The 15,885-nt window shown below is 42.2% G+C and overlaps 1 protein-coding gene across 1 annotated transcript in view; it reads left to right on the plus strand.

The window, feature by feature from the left end:
* NCBP1 (nuclear cap binding protein subunit 1) overlaps positions 1-15,885 on the plus strand; it is a 2,903,332-nt gene that overhangs the window by 2,473,275 nt on the left and 414,172 nt on the right. The window lies entirely within an intron of this gene.

A 15,885-nucleotide genomic window follows, 5' to 3' on the forward strand; every position in this document is an offset into this window, starting at 1 on the left:
AGTACCATTTACCATAATTTAGATCCATAGTTTTCTTAAAAAATCAAGTTATTACATTTTCTCTGTCTCCTTAGGCAGAGAATTCAAGATTCACTTACTTGTAAATAATGACAAATTATAGGTTCATAGGTTCATACTAGGCTATCTGCCCTGGGGCATTTATAAGCCTAGCCCGATTGTGTTTGGCTTACGCCACCCCTTGATTTGAGTATACTGTGCCCTTTTTAAAGTTTAGTTTACTGTGCCTCTGTCTAATAGTGACACGGAAGTAATCCCCGGGACAAACCTACGATCCCCCATCCACTCATCAAGATTCTTCTTGAAGAGAGTCAGTGAGGTGCTCTGCCTAACATGAATTGGAATTCTATTCCAGAGCGAAGGGAGCCTCTGGGTTATGAATCTGTCCCTCCAGCATGTTCTATTTATTTCTGTGCTGAGGTTCAGGTCCCTCGAGCACGTGGCTCTAAGGGATTTAGATTTACTGAGGTGGAGCATGTCCATTAATTCTGGGTTGGACATAGCTTTATATGTCAGGCATAGATCGCCTCGAAGTAGACGGTATGCAACTGAGTAGAGCTGGAGTTTTTTTTAACCGAGCAGCATATGGCATATGTTTGAGTCCCTTGATCCTCTTGGTGAGGTACTTTTGGGGTCTTTCTAATTGCTGCAGGTGTCGGGTAAGGTACATCCTAAAGGGGGCATTGTATTCTATGATGGGCCTGATGAGGGATTTATAAAGGGGCACGATTACCTCTCTTGATCTAGATGTGAATCCTTTCATGATGAGGTGGGCTATGTAGAAGGTCTTTCTAACCACTTTGGTAATGTGGTTGTCAAAGGAGAGATTGCTATCAACTTGGGTCCCCAGATCCCCAATTACTTTCTCTGTACTTAATGGGTTACCACCTATGTGGTAATTTGTGGGCACATTGTTTTTGCCAAAGGGTATGACTGTACACTTTTTGGCATTTAGCTTTAGACCATGGCTCTGGCACCAGTTATCCGTCTCTGTGAGGCCTTTTTGAAGGATGTTTGTGTCAGCTGGAGAGTCTATTATGGCGCCCAGTTTGCAGTCATCTGCGAACTTGGTGAGCCATAGTCCTCCCACGTTGGCCTTTACCTCGGAAAAGTAAATACCGAACAAGAGAGGTCCCAGGACAGAACCTTGTGGGACGCCACTTGTGACCGGTTTCAAGTCTGACATGGCTCCAGCAACTCTGACTCTGTGGGCTCTGTCTTTGAGCCAGTTTGCGACCCATCTTGTGACATAGGGGTTTATATTTAGGCTGGATAGCTCATCTATGATGCCCGAGTGGGGTATTGTGTCAAATGCCTTTGCGAGGTCCAGATAGGCTGTGTGGACTACCTTCCCTTCATCTATGGCCTTGGTGACTGTTTCGAAGAAGTCGACCAGGTTCAAAAGGCAGGATCTGCCCTTGACAAAGCCAAATTGGGTAGGATCTAGTGTCTGTAGGTCCCCAATGTCTTTGTTTATGAGTTCCATGATGATCCTCTCCATAGCCTTGCAGACTAGGCTAGTCAGGCTTATGGGGCGATAGTTTCCAGGGTCCAGAGGCCACCTTTGTGGAGTGGGACCACTGTTGCTGTACGCCATTCTTTGGGCACATATCCTGTAGTGAGGCTGAGATTGTACAGCAGTTTTACTTGAGGGATTAGTTCTTCTTGGAGTTCATGTAGGATGCAACCTGGGACGCCATCTGGTCCCATGGAAGCAGTGTTTTTTGCTTTGGAGAGGGTGGCCTTCACCTGAGCATCAGAGATGTTTGGGAGGCTGCACTCTGCCGGGATAGATACTTGCTCTTTTGGGGGGGGGGGTGGAGAAGTTTACACTGAACCTGTCTGCCAGGATATTGGCAATGTCTGTGGGTTCAGTGTAGTTTTTGTCGCTTAGAATCAACTCAGAACAAGTCTGGGAGTTGCATCCCAGGTTCCTAGCATAACTGAAAAAAGCCTTATAATTGTCTTTAGTATCCTGTGCAATTTTTCTCTCGAATCTGGCCTTGGAGGATTTTATGAGGGATCGTAATTTTCTGCTAGTACTGATCAGAGATGCCTTCCATTTTAGGGATTTTGCTCTATCATGTAGTAGCTTCCTCCTCCTGTTGTACAGTTTATTTATGGCTGGGGTCCACCAGACTGGACGCCTGCCTTTGGATGATTGGGTCTTGATTTTGTTTGGGATAGCATGATCCATGCATTCCTCTAGATGTCCGTTGAATGCGTTTATATAGGATTCTGCAGTTTGGGCCGTAGTTTCCACTGGCCCTGGGGCCTTGAAGGATTCCACTTCGGTTTTGAGAAGTGTGAAGTTCGCTTTTGAGAAGTTTTTCACTGTGGTTTTCTGGGCTGGGGGTGGGGTCGGGATGTGGATATCCAGTGAGATTAATTTATGGTCTGATCTTATCAATGAGGGATATACTTCTGGTATGGAGCATAGAGTCCCCATGTTGGTAATGATCAGGTCTAGTATGTTTTCCCCTCTTGTGGGAGTGGTGACTAGTTGTTCCATAGCATTTGAGTTTATAAATTCCAGGAACCTTTGGGCTAAGGTGCTGGGGCTTGAGTAATGCTCCCAGTCTATGTTTGGGTAGTTGAAGTCGCCCAATATAATGGTGTTCTGAGAGATCTTCATGTTCTCCAATGTTTTCAGGAAAGCCGAGTGGGATTCCTGACTTTGAGAGGGTGGTCTGTAGGATGCTATAAACTGAAAAGCAGTTTTTCCCACTGTCAGTTGCACATGGATGGTCTCCGATACTTCGTGCAATGCCACTAACCTGGAGGTGTGGATATCCTTGATAAATATGGAAACTCCCCCCCCCTTTTGTGGTTCGGTCTGGGTTTTGGGGCCGAAAAGCATGATATGAGGTATAACCTGGTAGTGCTGGGGTGCTCTCTGGAGCCTTGAACCAGGTTTCTGTCACTGCACAGATGTCGATGTTCTCCATACTGAGGAGAGCTTCGAGTGCATGCATCTTGAGGTTAAGACTTCTGGCGTTTAGCAGCATTACCCTTAGTTTCTTGTTCCTTGTGCTGTCTATGGAGGTGGGTTTGACTTTTGAGCCTTGCCTAAAAAAGGCACTATGGGGGTGGCAAGAGCCTTTGCCAATATCCGAAAGCCCAGGGGTGACAGGTGCAAGCCGTCCCTAGCGAAGCAATGTGGCTTGTCGAACATGTCATCCCAGGCTGACAGACACTGGATCCCCTTTGAATGACACCAAAATTTTAGCCAATTGTTAAAATCGATCATTTTGTCTTTATACTGTGGCATCATTCTAGGTGAGCGTAAGATGCTGCTCAAGGTCAGGGTCATACCGGCCTGGGTTACATGATCAGAGAGCTCCTCTATGTCTCTTTTCATGTAGTCGAGGGAGTTACGTCTCAGGTCATTCACGCCAGCATGTACAATGACTGAGTCATATTTGTATTTGCTTTGGAGTGACCTGAGTGCTTGCGTTATGTGGCGGATCCTAGCGCCCGACAGGCAGCTCACTGTGACCTTCTCTTTATTCAGCCTGGTGAGCGGGACATCAGTGTGTCTGACAATAGAGTCACCTATTACAAGAGTATCAGGTGTGTTATTCAGCCTTAAGGGTTGTGACTGCTTGGCACACTGACTTTGTGTGCTATGTGTTGTAAGTGTTTTGTTTTGGGGTAGCGTTTGCTTGGATGTCTGCTTTGGAGGTCTCTGTTGCTTAGGTAGATTTTTATTTAGAGCCTCCAAGTATGTTTTTGTGTTTTTATGTGTTTGGTTCGCTGTTGTGGTGGGACTATGTGATACTGGAATTGTGTTGTGTGAGGTTACCTTCTCCTCCTGACTGGTTACACCAGTTTTGAGATGAGAGAGCTCAGCCTCCAGTTTGGCTATATGGTTGCATCTCTCACATATATTTGAACCTGTTTGGAAGAGGAGAGGGTTGTCCGTGTACATGAGACAGTTGTAACATTGCTTCAAAATTCCCAGATTCACCAGCTGAACTGGAGAGGAAACCATTGACTGACCTTTGGATATGCTAGAGTAATATAAGGAACTGAATTAAAACAGACCAATAGGGGACAAGGTAATCGTAGAGAGTATAAGAGTAAGTAGTGCTTATGGTTTATTAGTGCTAACTTGTAAAATTACTTATTTGGACCAGTGAGGGGCCGTAGAATGAGAATATGGTGTTTAATTTGAGAGATAGAGCAGTTCTAAGGGAAAAAGAAGAGCAGACTTTGTGGAGCCAGGAATAGTTTAAACCCAATTAGGCAGCGCTGCCCGATGTTGCGCTATGCGCAAAAACGCGCAAAAAAGGGTTTTAAGAGAGGGAGATCCAGGAGTTAGGAATTGACCCAAAATGGCCAATAAAACTACAGTTTCAAGGCAGTAACCACTCCCACAGGGGCAGGCAGGCTGCTCAATGTTTATCACTGCCACTGATGAACTTAGAGACTTCCCTTTAGCCCAAGCAAACAATGGCCTCCAAGAAACTTACAAACAGTTCAGAACAGCAAATCTGTAACTGAACTTTTTTAAATCTCAGAAAAGTGGGAAAAAAGCAAGATTTTTTTTGTTTTTTTTAATATGCCTTTTATTTTTTGAGACCCAAACATTCAATCCATGTACTTGTGTTGTATCAAACCTCTATTGTCTGTTCATAAACTAGATACTTCTACTGGTCAATCTTTTATGTGCTGTATTTGTATTTTCAAAATGCACTACTTTGTAGTTGAGACCCATAGTAAACATTCACATACCAACTTTGGTTTGATGAATCTGTTGCAAATATTCAGGATCACCTCAGGATTGAGAGTTTTTAAAAGCTTTAGTATATAACCAAGTACTTGTTAACATCACAAATTGGTGTTGACATAATCATTGTCTGTTAATGTAGTTTCAGCCTTTAGATGTTTAACAAGGACAGTCTTGTCCAACTTCAAATTGTATGCATTTGAAAGATGACTTCTGTCTTTTCCCAACGGTGGCATTCCACAACTGTGGCATTCCTGATAGTAATTTACATCCCATTTTCCTTAATCTAAGCTGTCTTCCCTAGGTTATTTTGTTAAATGGGGTAGTCCTTCTCACATCTGATAATGATGACTTTTCTGGTCTGAGTCTTAATCTGTTTGTAGTTTAAGTCTTGTGTATATTGATGAGTATATGGTAAATTCTCAGAAGAGAGACAGGACTGAACCCTGTGTTATTCCTTGGATAATAATTCTCCATTCTCCTTTTTTGATCTTCCAAGTCCATGCCATGATTTTGCTTTTATTATTTTTTTTATCTAATAGAAGGGAGGGGATCTGCAGTTTCAGAGGTACTGGAAAAATCACCCCTGCTTACAGACCATGTTCTGCCGTATTAGTGATATTGCAAAAGTGTATTTCACAGCAGGTTATGGATTTACCACTATTGTAAGTGTGTTGAATGATACCAGTGGTGATCTTGTCTGTCAACTCGGATAATAAATTGTTCATTTTTCCTTACATTTATTAGTGCAAGATAAGAGATTGATGGGCTGCAGTTAAGTACATCACCCATATTGCACCCCCCCCCCTTATGAATGTGGGTATCTTGAACGCTTTCTTCACCACTCTTGGGGAGAGATGCATTGTAACAGTTGTAAACAGCACTGCCATCATAATATCAAGTCTTTATGACATTAAGACAACTTCCTGATAATGTTGCTTTAAGTGATGTTCCAGTACATGTGAATATACTTTAATATTGCTGAAATTTACAAAGATGTCAATTTTCTTCATTTGACACAAATACATATTGTTTTTGCTTATTCACTGTACATGTATAATTAGATTTTTTATTGTTTTTTTAGAATCTGTGGTTGATAGTTGTTCAGACTGGATTATATCCAGGCTGACATCTTTAGTTTGCTTATATAGGTTCTTTATGGCTAGGGTACCCTGTTTCTTACATAATTTGTATTTTAGTTAAGCATTTCTTCAGTTTTCAATCAATTTACAAGTCTGCTTTTTTCCACTTAAAGTACTGCTTTTTTATTTTTTTAAGTATTGCTTACTTCACCTTTGTAATGTAGATGGATATAAATTGAACAGGTGCTTTTGTAACTGTAATTCTTGTAACAGTAAGCGTTTGTTTATAGAGAAATGCATTATAGTGTTCAACAAACACACTGCCTTACTGGCATTTGGGTAGTAGTACCCTGTTACCCTCCTCTGGCAGTCTGCTAAAGCTGAGTCCCTTCCACTGCCTGTCTGTGGGTATGATAGCCCAGTCACCTGGCAGTACAGGGGCTGCTAGTGCCACAATGAGAAGGATTTCTTGCAAGACTGCTTCTTATTCTGGTTGTCTTCAGCTGCTGAGCAATGTTAAGCAACCCTTTTTGCTTTTTATTTCCTCCCTCCACCTTTTCCTCTGCTCAATCCTTTAATGATTGTATCCTGCTGACCTAGCTGTTTTTTTTTTTTTTCTGACTGGGAAATTGTATGCATATGGGGTTTTACTTTACCTGCAATCTAAGACTTGTACTGGTCTGTGGGTTTTTACAGCCATTTGTAAATGATTAGCTGAGTTTCTGTGCTAAGGCCATTTTAGTACAGATGTTCTTCGTGTTTCACTGTTGCAGCCATCACATTTGGTCTATCTGCTTGCAGTAGCCCTCAGTCGTCCTGATTAACAAAGTCTCGGGTCCTGCGTCGGTTGCTGTCCCTTCTTCCGTGACGTCAGGTCGTCAGGGGTATAAAACATATAGCCAACGCCATTACATCAGTTTTTCTTCAGATGTCAGGTGCCCCCTAATGGGAAGCCATAAAAATCTATAAATATACAATCCACAAAAACCCAAATGTGATGAATGCAACAGTGAATACACTCGAACGTCTACATTTATGGTGAGTGTAGACAACTGTACTTTCCTCTTATTGCCTCTTGCATCCAGAGATGCAAGTTAATCGCATGTGGTATTCCTGTTGATTAAAACTTCATTTGAAAGTTGACAGGAAAACTTGCTGATTTTTGCAGGGTTTTTTTTTTTCTTTGAGGTTATGATTATTTGAGGTGATTGAGCAGCTTTTTACAGCTTTTTAAATGATTTTTTTTTTCATTTAAATCGTAATCTCCATGTTTTGTATGTTAAAACATTTATGATAGGAATTTTTCATAAGTTTATGATTTCTTATCTAAGGCCCTTTTATGCTGAAGCTGTTTGTAATTGGTGGACTTGTGTGACACGTATTTTGTGCGTTGAACTGTATTACTGAAACTGCTGACTTTTTATTCAGTGCAGTGTTCTGAATCATATCCATACAGAAATAGATGTCATATTGCTGTTTAGAGGGAGAATAGTGGAATTTGTCCATTTTTACTGGGCTGACAGTGCAGCCTTTTTGTGTTTCTCTGGCTTTTTTCTGACCCCTGAATTGATGAACTCTAATACTGTGCATCTTCCCTACAAACCATCTACCCCTTGTGCACCTAAAAAACATAGAAGTAAATCAAGAACTATGCCTCGGCTTGTGGTGTGCAAGATACAAGATTAGGACACATCCTCAGAGTCTGTACTTTATGCGAGACCCGAGCTGTTTAGGTGCAGTGGTAGTCCACTAGTGTAGTGCATGCAAAAAAGAGAAGACCCATTATGTTGAAGGGTATGTATATTTATAGTCTCTGTGTAACTATGTCAAGAATCTAAATGGCAATGCTCAGATCTGCTCTGAGCTAAAACAGAATGGCATTAAATATACTGATCCGAAGGATATTGCCAATATCCTGGCAGATCGATTCAGTGCCAACTTCACCCCCCTCTCAACCCCTAAATGGCCCATCTCAATACCGGAAGATTGCCAAATTCCAGTAATAACGGCCACACAGGTACAAAACGCACTCTCTAAAGCCAAGAATACAGCATCCATGGGACCAGATGACATCCCGGGCTGTGTACTACATGAACTACAATATGAACTGGCACCTCCCCTAAGTGTCATGTTTAATCATAGCCTCACCTCAGGTTTCGTGCCCACTGAGTGGCGCAGAGCTACAGTTATCCCAATCCACAAGGGGGGATCCACCTTGGATCCCGGAAACTATTGTCCCATTAGTCTGACAAGCCTTATCTGCAAGGCCATGGAGCGTATTATCATGGAACTTATAAATAAAGACATTGGCAACCTTCAAACACTGGACCCCACCCAGTTTGGGTTTGTGAAGGGCCGATCTTGTCTCCTGAACCTGATTGACTTCTTTGAATCAGTCTCCAGAGCCATGGACAAGGGTAAGGTGGTCCACACAGCCTATCTAGACCTTGCCAAGGCCTTTGACACCATCCCCCACTCTGGAATCATAGGTAAACTTACTAAGTTGGGCATTAATCCCTATATCACCCAATGGGTTGCTACATGGCTTACTGATAGAACCCACACTGTAAAAGTAGCCGACTCCAAATCCAGCTCCAGACAAGTGACAAGTGGAGTACCTCAGGGTTCAGTCCTGGGGCCGCTCTTGTTTGGCATCTACTTCTCTGAAGTACAGATCAACACTAAGGGACTCTGGCTAACAAAGTTTGCAGATGACTGCAAACTGGGAGCCATTATTGAATCCTCAAATTATGTGGCTACTCTACAAAAGGGCCTTACAGAAACAGATGCTTGGTGCCAGAGCCATGGGCTCAAGCTCAATGCCAAGAAATGTATTGTTATCCCCTTTGGGAAAAAACATGTATCCATGAATTACCATATAGGTGACAGTACACTAAACACAAAGTGTGATAAGAGACTTAGGGACACAGGTGGACAGTGGTCTCACCTTCGATAACCACATTGCCACAACAGTCAGGAAATCCTTCTATGTGGCACACCTCATCACGAAGGGCTTTTCATCCAGAAAAAAGGAGGTCATTATCCCACTGTACTCATCCCTCATTAGACCCATTATAGAATACAACACCCCATTTGGTATGTACCTCTCAAGACATCTGCAACAACTGAAAAGGCCTCAGAAATACCTCACTAAAAGAATCACAGGCCTAAAGCAGATGCCCTACGCTGACCGCCTTAAAAACTCCAGCTGTACTCTGTCACATATCGTCTACTTAGAGGCGATCTCTGCTTAACATACAAGGCCATGTCAAACCCAGAGCTGTTGGACATGCTACACTTAAAGAAATCCCAATCCCTCAGAGCTACACACTCCAGGGATCTAAACCTTGTCATCACAATAAACAAAACATGCTGGAGGGATAGGTTCCTGACTCAGAGACTCCCCAGACTCTGGAATAGATTGCCAATACATGTCAAGCAGAGTGCCTCTTTGAACCTCTTCAAGAGGAACCTTGACGATTGGATGGGAGAAAGGAAATTCACCCCAGGGATCACGTCAGTCGCCCTGCTAGACAGGGGTCCAGGAAAGTAAATAATGTGGGAAGAAATAGCCAGGGAATTGTTATGGCTAGGCTTGTATAGGCCCTAGGGCTGATAGCCTAGAACCAACCTATGAATGTGTTTTCACCTGAGCTGTTTTTTATGGCTAGAGCTGTTATTTAGGCTGTTGATTACAGGCTGCAAATCCAAGTTATAAGTAACAAAAGCACTCCCATCCCTGTTCAACCACCCAAGGATCCTGATTTTGAAAGGGGTCTGAAATCTAAAGTTTGGAAGTGTCAAGAGTCTGATCAGTCAGTTTCCTCTGAGGACAAAGAGGTTTGGAAACCTCAGACAGATGTTTTCTTTTTCCCAAATGCTGGCTATATTTAAGGACTCAAGTGGAAGCAGTCTTTGGTTGCCTCTGAGATCAGCAGGCTATATTTTTGACATTTGTATACCCAGAAAATTCAACTGGGCCAGAAAGTGCCCATTTTCAGTGGAAGCCTGGGGGAAAAGGCTCCACAATCACAATATTTCAAAACGTCAATTACAGATATTTTCAGTCACAAAGTATCATGTTATATTACAAAACAGCAGGTACAAATATTTTAAATCACAAAGTATCATGTTACACTACAAAACATGAGTGAAAAAATGTAATGAGAAAAACATATGTAGTTTATAGTCGAGTGCACTGAAAAACAGTAATGTGAGTTGAAGAGAATATGTGAGGAAAAAATCACTAGTCATGTTGTTTGCTAACTAGATTAGTGTGTGGCAAATGAGACCTGAGACAATTGTTACAAGATATTTAGATATACCAGAGATTGTATGACTACAGGCAGTAAGTTGAAATTGAGTGATGTCTTAGTATTGTAGAAATGTTCATATAGTTAAAGAAGAAAGAAGGCTGGAGCGAAGGAGATTATAAGAGTGCAGAGTGGGATGTCTTCAGGTAGCTTGGGTAAGTAGGGAAGAAGAGGTAGAGGAAAGGTCTGCGTAGTTAAATTAAATAAGGTAAGGTAGTGGAGAAAACAAAAGGGAGTGGAGTAGGAGGCTGGAGAGGATTGTGAGTGTGATATAGGTTGAAGGGGGTGAGTGAAGTATAGTGAGTAAGTTCAGCCAGGATTGGCACAGGAGCAGATCCAAGATTTTGTAAGACATTCTTTTAGGGAGCATTTAAAGGTAGGTTAGAAATAGTTCTGGTGGTTTGAGGCAAGTTGCTATTGAGTACGAGTATAGGCTTGTCCAGGGGATTTATTCAGTTTATTTATGGTGAGAAGTTGTTTGTCTTCCAATCAGAGTTCTTTTTGGAAAATACATATTGATTAAAGGGGTAAGCGCTGGGCAAGCTAATGGTTTGTGTATGATTTTATGTAATGTTATAAGCTGAATGTACGAGAGGTGGTGGGGGAGTTCCAGACAGCTAAGGGTATGCAGAGCTTTGCAGTGATGAATAGAGGAGGATGAATGAGTAGCAAACTTGGCAATTTTGTTGTAGCAGCTTTCAAGTTTTTTTTTTTTTTTTATGGAAGATTGTGCATTGATTATAATTTGTGCTTCATAGGGTGGGGAGAGCAGAAGATAGGTTTTGGCTAGAGTAATTTTTGTGAGAGAGCTCAGAAAATTGTTTCTATATAGCATGCCTAGTTTTCGATGGGTTTTCTTGATATTGCTTTGGATGTGGAGATCAAATTTAAGATGGTCATCTATTATGACTCCTAACAGTTTGGTATGGTGGACTAACTTGAGTTCAGTGCCATTTGTCGAAAAAATTTTGAAAGATGCTTTGTTGGGAATGTGAGTTTTGGAAGTAAAGAGAGTTTTTTTTTTTTTTAGGTTTCAATGGCGATGACTGCTTGTAAAGTGATTTCTTGAAGGAGAGCTAAGGTGTTTGAAGAGTAGGTGATAGTCATCTGGGTAATTAATCGATATGCCTTCACAAGAAGATGAATGTAGCTTATTGATAAAAATATTAAACAGTAGAGGGCCAAGGATGGATCCTTTTGGGACTCCTATGGAAGTGGAAAGGTATATGGAGATGGATTTTTTGCCATTTTACAGCTTGTTCCCTGTTGGCAATGTAGCCAGAAAACTATTGAATAGATGGAGATGCTAGACCGAGGGTGGAAAATTCATTGTGGAGTTTACTGTGAGACCATGTGAAAGGCTTTTGATAGATCTAGAAGTAATACCGATAGAAGTTTATTAAACTTACGAGCTTTATTGATAGTGTCTCTAAATGATAGTAATGCAGTAGAGGTGCTGTGGTGTGGCCGAAGTCCATGTTGCATGTTGGTGATTAGCATATTTTATTAGAGATATTGGTGAAATTATTGATGAATGCATCTTTCAAGGATTTTAGAGGGGAGAGAGAGAGGATGGCTATGGGATGGAAATTTGTAATGTCAGTGGAATTGCCCCCTTTATGTATGGGGGTAATGTGTGCCATTTTCCACAAGTTAGGGGCACAGAATTCTGTTTATCTATTAATAAAAATGGTGATTGGAAATGCTATTGCATATGCAAGCTACATTTAAGTATTTTGGGGGGGGGTTGTCGGCTGAGGAGGAACAAGGTTTTAGTTTATGCAAAAGCTTTTTTATAAGAACTATAGAAACTGGTTGAAAGGTAAAGTGGTCGGAGATGTCTGCGTGCATATTGGAGAGGTTGCAGATAGGGGAGTTTTGTGAAGGAAATGTGGTAGGGTCTAAGGGGAAGATGGCTGTATGGAAGGGGGTGTGTCAGGTGCGTTTGAGGTTGTTAGCTATGCATTCTATGAAGTATGTATTGAAATAGGTAGCTGTGTGAAGAGGGGGAATGTCTAGGTATGGGCTGAAATTCTTTTTTTTTTTTTGTACCTGTGCTGATGAGAGAGGATATGAAGGACCAGAATTTGTTAGGGTTGTTTTTGTGACTGTCTTGTAGCTGAGTATAGTAAGACTTTTTATCTCTATTAACTTGGTTTCATAGCTGTCTGAGTAGTTGCCAATTTGTCATTTTTATTTTTTTGCCATTTAATCCATGCTTTGTCTGTGTCTTTCGTATGGAGTTTACATTGGTTGGTGAGCCATTGGGTATGGCTGTTTTTAATTCTTTTTGTACTCTATGGGGCTAAGGTGTTAAGAATACGTAGAAATGCTGCACTGAAGTATTCCTCTGCATCATTTAAGAGGAATCTTTTTAGGGTGGACTAGTTAACTGCCTTCAGAAATTCAATGAATGACTGGAGAATATGGAGAGATTACTGGTAGTTTTGAGCTTGTCTTCCTTTGTTGTGTAATGCTGCTGTAGGTATAAGCTGGCAGGTGATCACTTTAGTGTATCAGGGAGTGTATCTGAGGAGGTAAAATTAGATCTTTTGGGGAATGAGTCCCCGGACATGGTGGCCTTTTCTCCATTGGTCCCTGCGTTAAAAGACAATAAGAAAGCTTGCAGTTCTCCTCTGCCGAATGAGTCTCTTCCATAAAAAGTGTTTAAGGAATTTAGGGTGCACTCAGCCATGCCTGGCTTCTCTGTCCCCAACAACCTTCTCTAATAAGACTGTCTTCATCACACCCTGTCCCTCAAGATAAACTAGGCAGGTAGTTGGTCTCGGGGAAGGAAGCTGGCACAGTCCAGCCTGGTAGCTTTTAGGGTGTTTAATTACCAGAGTTTTACATAGAAGTTTGTGTTGAGGTGCAATGTATAGTTTGGACAGTTTGCTGCATCGTTACCTGTGGAGTAGAAAGACTATGCTAAAGAGATGGTTTCTAATGATTCTCAGGTGTCTAAACATGCATTAGCTTGCCTTGAAGGGGGCTGATACTGTTTCTAGAAATGCAGCAAATTCTGTTGTGATAAGGAAGGATGCTTGGTAGCACAAGCAAAATTTTTGTGATGAGTGAAATGAAATTTTGAGTGCTCTGTTTGATGCCGATTGTGTTTGTTATAGCAACTAATCAGATCCTTAAACACTGGGATGACAGAGGTAAAGTGATGCAAGGGGTGTCAAATATTTTGTATTCCCAAGTTTTCCTCCAACAAGCAAGATAATTTTTGGTGTCTCAACAAACAGAAGTCGCAGCCAAACTAAAACTGAGGCACCAAAGGGAAATGGCAAGATGAGAACTCTGTAAAACCTAACAAGGATTTACATTCCCAAAAGGGATACCCCCCCTCAGCCTATGACTATGCTGAGACTCTGCAGCCATCATTCTCAAGTTCTCCTCCACGAAAGTTAGCTCTCAACAAAGCAGTCTGACTGTCAGTGATTTCTGGCAAATGGGTGCTCAACATTGTTGACGAAGGTTACAGGTGGTAGTGAAAGGAGCATCCACCTCTGTTCAGGATGGTTCCCCCTCATCTGCCAGATAAGACTTTATTTCCCCTATACTCTCACATGCTGGCCACAGGGATCGTAAAGTCAGTCCTTCTTTTGAAGAGAATGAAAGGTTTTTACTCTAGAATTTTCCTGGTCCCCAAGAAAGAGCGGTCATGGAGACAGGTGTTTGACCTATCCTTTCTGAATACTTTTATTAAGGTCCCCAAGTTCAAGACGCTCTCCTGCAGACAGTGCTTCCTCTTCTGCTGGACAGCTGCTTCATGGTAAGCCTGGACTTGAAGGACGTATATCATCATGTCCCCCTTGTCTGTCACATGAGGAGATATCTGATATTTGTGCCTGGCTTGCATGACCACTTCTCTGCCTTGCCCTTTGGATTATCCACTGCACTTTAAGTGTTTACAAAGTACCTTGCTCCAGTAGTGGCCCACTGCTGTACCCTTGGCATTCACATTTTTCTTTACCCTGATGACTTGATCTGTGCAGAGTCTGCATCCAGTTGTTTGGAATCGCTAGGGAAGACCTCAGCCTTACTCCCAGCTAGGGTGTGAGTTGAACCTTTGGATGTCATACTGACACCCTCAAAGACTCGCCTTCCTTCGGTGCTTAATTTACACTGTAAAAAAATGGCCTTTCTTCCCAAAAACATGGTCCTGTCCTACCAGACGGTGTTTCAGGAATTCTCCAGGTGGAACATCGCCTCATAAAGAGGATTCCTAGAAGTTCTAGAACTGATGGCATACATGATTTTTATGAAAGAAGTGGCCTATCTCCCCATGCTAGTAATTCAGTGGTATGAACAAAATTGTTGGACCCAGTACCTACATTGCATGGAATCAGAGTTGCTGATGCTGCCCTTCATCATACGAGACTTACAGTGGTGGTGAACACAGATGAGTATCAGTCTTGTGTCCAGATAGATTAATCCAACTTTGCTTGGGGAAATTGTGTCAATGGGGAGTGCAAGTGCAGGTCACTTGGAGTCCCAAGGATACACAGAAGCACGTTAGTGTCAGGAAAACTGTGGTGGTGATCTACACTTTGAAAGTCCTTCGGAACCTATGGACTGTGGGTCTTGTGGTTACAGACAACAGCACAGTGATGTGGATACCTCAGTAAACAAGGGGGTACAAGGTCAATATCCTCTATTCTGGTTAGCATTGAGGGCCTGGGAGTTGGCTTTACAGCTTTCTTAGACTCCTCAGATATCGTACAATCCTTCAGAGCAACACATTGTGGCAGACAGACTAAGCAGATCATGGGCAGATCTGCACAAGTGGCAATTTAAGGCAGTGGTATTCCAGGATCTGGTCCAGATGAGGGGGAATGCCTCAACTGTACCTGTTCACCTCCTTTCAAAACAGACAGTTGTAGAAATTCTGTTCCAGACATCCTTGCAGCCATGCTTGGAGGACAGACTCATTCTCCTTCCCTTGGACAGGAATGTTCATGTATGTGTTTCCACCAATTTCTGAATCTTCAGAAATACCTTGTGAGAGAAATGCCAAAGCTCACTGTAGTGACCCCTTATTGACCCGGGCAGTCTTTGTTCTCCCTTATAATGGTATTGGCAAAGGGCAATTACCACAGACTTCTCACACACTTGATTTGCTCCCAAAATCTAAGACTGGTGTGCTCCAGTTTGAAGCAACTGCAGCTGACAAGCCTGGATGATTGTCTTGTCTCTGTTTAGGCCCTTGTTTCAACCTGTTAAAGGGGGTCAGAAAACCTGCTACTAGAAAATCTTATTTTTACAAATGGATGAGGTTTTCTAGTGGTGCCTAGGTGGGAACAGAGAGTCCGTTGAGGGTAACATCCCACTGGCCTTAAAATATCTGTGTGAGCTACTTCAGGATGGCTTGTCGTATGCACCTGTTAAGCATTAACAGCAATCTGGGCTTATCTGCCAATGGATCCCATATTTCTTCTCTTAGTAAAACAGGTCATGAAAAGAGTATTGCATATGAGACCCTCTCTTGCATGCAAATTCATCCTTGATGGAATCTCAACTATGCACTGGAAAAATTGACCTTGCCACTTTTCATACTATTGTTGCAGCTTATCTGAAGCTCTTCACATGGAAAACTGTTTTACTTATTGGTCTGACATCTGCAAGACTAGTCTTTGGGCTACAAGCTCTCATGGTGAAACAACCTTAACTGATTTTCCACAGGGATAGGGTTGTGTTGCGCACTAACCCTGGCTTCATGCCAAAAGTGGTCTCC

The sequence above is a fragment of the Protopterus annectens genome, chromosome 2.part0 (genome assembly GCF_019279795.1).
Source record: "Protopterus annectens isolate FY-2018-M chromosome 2.part0, PAN1.0, whole genome shotgun sequence".
Taxonomy (NCBI): Eukaryota; Metazoa; Chordata; order Ceratodontiformes; family Protopteridae; genus Protopterus; species Protopterus annectens.